Source organism: Salvelinus alpinus, chromosome 1 (genome assembly GCF_045679555.1).
Source record: "Salvelinus alpinus chromosome 1, SLU_Salpinus.1, whole genome shotgun sequence".
NCBI classification, from domain to species: Eukaryota; Metazoa; Chordata; class Actinopteri; order Salmoniformes; family Salmonidae; genus Salvelinus; species Salvelinus alpinus.
This window is the reverse complement of record NC_092086.1, coordinates 98,207,335-98,211,234: the sequence shown is the minus strand read 5'-3', so window position 1 is coordinate 98,211,234 and position 3,900 is coordinate 98,207,335. Positions and strand designations below refer to the sequence as shown.

The 3,900-nt window shown below is 40.7% G+C and overlaps 1 long non-coding RNA gene across 1 annotated transcript; it reads left to right on the top strand.

Annotated features, from left to right (window-relative positions):
* Positions 1–423: 423 nt before the first annotated feature.
* On the top strand, positions 424–2,877 carry LOC139568358 (uncharacterized). The gene is made up of 3 exons (XR_011673591.1): positions 424–821; positions 1,031–1,186; positions 2,322–2,877. It is a non-coding gene; the product is annotated as an uncharacterized lncRNA (long non-coding RNA).
* Positions 2,878–3,900: the final 1,023 nt, after the last annotated feature.

Here is a 3,900-nt window from a genome sequence, read left to right as displayed (position 1 = left end):
ACCAGAGGTGTAGCTCTTCTTCAGGAGTTAGTCTGTCAAAACCAGGTTAGTTATTTTATTTTCTCTTTACTGTATCTATTGATATATATTTCTGATATTAATTGATATAAATATATGACTATACTCAATACAGATTGAAGCAGCTATAGGAAGTTTAGAAAGCATTCAACAATATGTTGTCACGTTCCTGACCTATTGTTCCTTTTTCTGTTATTTATTTAGTTGGTCAGGGCGTGAGTTGGGGTGGGTTGTCTTTGTGTGTTTTGTCTAGTCTAGGGGTGTTGTATGTGTATGGGGTAGAGAAGAGTGAGGTTGTCTAGTTATGTCTATGGCTGCCTAGATTGGGTCTCAATCAGAGACAGCTGTCATTCATTGTCTCTGATTGGGAGCCATATTTAAGGCTGCCATAGGCAGTAGGCTTTTGTGGGTAGTTGTCTATGTTGAATGTTTGTTGCTTGTCTGTGCACTTACGTTATTTAGCTTCACGGTGTTTTGTTAGTTTGTATATAGTGTTCGTTTTGTGTTTTCTCTCTCTTCTCAATAAAAGAAGATGTATTTTGCACACGCTGCGCCTTGGTCCAATCTCTCTCAAGAAGACGATCGTGACATATGTTTTGAATTATTTAATATTGTCTCTAGATTGTTGTAACGCTAGGTTTAGAAGCCAGTCGAGAGACTAATGAGAACTACAGCAAGCAGCAATATTCCAGGACAGCGCCTGTACAGAACGTTCTGCCTACCTTGACTTCCATACCTACCATGCCTTCCATGATTCCTGTGGTCAGGAAGACTGATCATATCCACAACAACAACAACAAGAGGTGACTGACTCAGGACAGTAAATAGATTTTAAGGTCATAGCCAACATATTGTGATTAAAGTAGTTTGCTGCCTCCATGTGGCTACTCTGTATGCTGCCCCATACAGGGACAGGTGACTCTTACAGTTGTATTTTTATTAACTAAAGGGAAGACATCTGTATGTAGTGTATGACAAATGTAATAATTGTATAATTATTCTCTGCTCTTAGCTATTTGTCATAGTTGTGATGTCCCCAGGCAGAGGCATCTTCTTCTGGACTCTGAGGTCTACCAGAGAATCCAGGGCAGGAGAGAAACACCCACAGACCCTCGCCAGTCCAACACCGTCCACCTGATACAGGAGGTGCTGGAGGAAGACTGTAGAAGTGAGTATTTCCATGTTACAATTTCTAGAAAAGCTATTTTACCCTTTTGGACATACTGAGAGCCAGGTGATCTTTAAGAACAGATATATGGACGAGCGATGTCAGAGCGGAACAGACTGAGATACAGTATAGAATACAGTATATACATATGAGATGAGTAAGGCAAGATATGTAAACATTGTTAAAGTGACTAGTGTTCCATTCCTTAAAGTGGCCAGTGATTTCTAGTCTATGCCTACAGGCAGCAGCCTCTAATCTGCTAGTGATGGCTGTTAACAGTCTGATGGCTTTGAGATAGAAGCTGTTTTTCAGTCTCTCTGTCCCAGCTGTGATGCACCTGTCCTGCCTTTGCCTCTGCATGATAGCGGGGTGAACAGGCAGTGGCCTATGTGTGTGTGATAGCGTGTTGAACAGGCAGTGGCCTGTGTGTGTGATAGCGTGTTGAACAGGCAGTGGCCTATGTGTGTGTGATAGCGTGTTGAACAGGCAGTGGCCTATGTGTGTGTGATAGCGTGTTGAACAGGCAGTGGCCTATGTGTGTGTGATAGCGTGTTGAACAGGCAGTGGCCTATGTGTGTGTGATAGCGTGTTGAACAGGCAGTGGCCTATGTGTGTGTGATAGCGTGTTGAACAGGCAGTGGCCTATGTGTGTGTGATAGCGTGTTGAACAGGCAGTGGCCTATGTGTGTGTGATAGCGTGTTGAACAGGCAGTGGCCTATGTGTGTGTTCAGATGCGGCCCTGCATACCCAAGAAAATCCTTAGACACGGCCGCCCAGCAACCCCTCCTGTTGAGAGTGCAGATGTTCCGCACATGTCAAAGCTGTGGAACTCTCATTGTGTAATAATATGACTCTGCTATTGGTCTCCAGTAAAATATTTACTTTCTTCTCAGGGTGTGCCATGATATAGTCTGCAATTATTGTGTCACAAGTATTTTTTGAAAACAACTTGTTGAGCTTTTCCAGCGGATGCTTTCACACGGAGTTAATAGTCAACCTACAAACTGTCCAAAGTCAATGTAACATTGCAATCTGTACTGTATCATTCTGAAATCCATGCAGCTGGGTAAATGTTTGATCCTCTGTGCCATTGACTGTGATGGTAATGGAGTTCCTTTCTCTGCAAAACTCAAGCCTTCAAGATCAGAGAGGGGCATCACAGGACTGGATAAGCCTTACCAAGACCCAGATCCTTCTCTCAGAGCTACAACACAGCAGCCATGGTTCTAACCTTGTGAGAAATCTAACATACTACTACCACCACCATCTCCCCACAGAATAGACACATTTTACAATGATAACACATAGGCTACTTGTTGTCGGACCAAACCCAGAACACATGATGTGCTTTACTTGTGCTTGAGAGGGGACAACCTTGTCAAATGTATTTATTGGTGTATTATATTTGTGTGCAGTAGGGGGCAACCTCTACACATTTGCTGCCGGAGTTATTTTACTCAAAGTGTGTATGTAAGATCTTATTATGATAAAACTACATAATTTAATTATGTGTAACCATACTATGCATTTATTGCAGATATTGGGCTGTTATATCACATTGTTATGTAAGTGGGGACGAGTTTAAATAGAATGATCTGAGTAGAAATCATGCTGTTATTATGTAAATCAACATTAAAGTGATCACTCCTTTGAATAAGAGGTGAGACATTTGCATGAGAGATATAAGAAAGCCCTGAAGGTATATGTGGAAGATGGACATTCAGCAGGGGGCAGAAATCCAGAATGATTATAAACCACCTCTTTCAATACAGAATGCCTCAAGAATCAATCTTAACTGGCAATTGTTTCCAGGATAACACTGAGAAGATATTTATTGTACTGTGAGATAGCTTTAGAACTCAAATCATGATGTTTCTTTCCCTAAAGAGTCAATTCAGTCCTCTTCCAACAGTCAAAATGAACCTTCTCTGGTACAGACTTTTAAACTGGTCTAGCAGTGTCTTGACAGACTGAAGGAAAGGTAAGAAGATAAATGAGAGAGATCATACCTGTGTTCATTTCTGTGATTTGCATATACTAACCCCTATCAGAAACCCAATCAAACTTTTCGGTTTATTTTAATTTTGCTCAGAGTCAATTCTTACTAGAAACATAATTGTTTTGATGTAAATAGAGATGGGTAAGGTACATTGGAGCCACATTATGGTGGCTGTGCAGAGATTCATTTCATCTCAATGCTCCCTAAAAAGAAATAGCCTTGAGTGATTGGATAGATATTGCCTGCAGGCTCATGGTTCACTAAACCTGTCCTGGTGAAGCTGGATTTGACATTACAGCCATGATGATTTGACTGACATACAGATGAAGTCGGAAGTTTACATACACTTAGGTTGGAGTCATTAAAACTAGTTTTTAACCACTTCACAAATGTATTGTTAACAAACTATAGTTTTGGCAAGTCGGAAAGGACATCTACTTTGTGCATGACACAAGTAAGTTTTCCAACAATTGTTCACAGACAGATTATTTCACTTATAACTCACTTTATCAATTCCAGTGGGTCAGAAGTTTACATACACTAAGTTGACTGCTCCTTTAAACAGCTTGGAAAATTCCAGAAAATTATGTCATGGCTTTAGAAGCTTCTGATAGGCTAGCTTACATAATTTGAGTCAATTGGAGGTGTACCTGTGGATGTATTTCAAGGCCTACCTTCAGGAAAAAAATTGTAGACCTTCACAAGTCTGGTTCA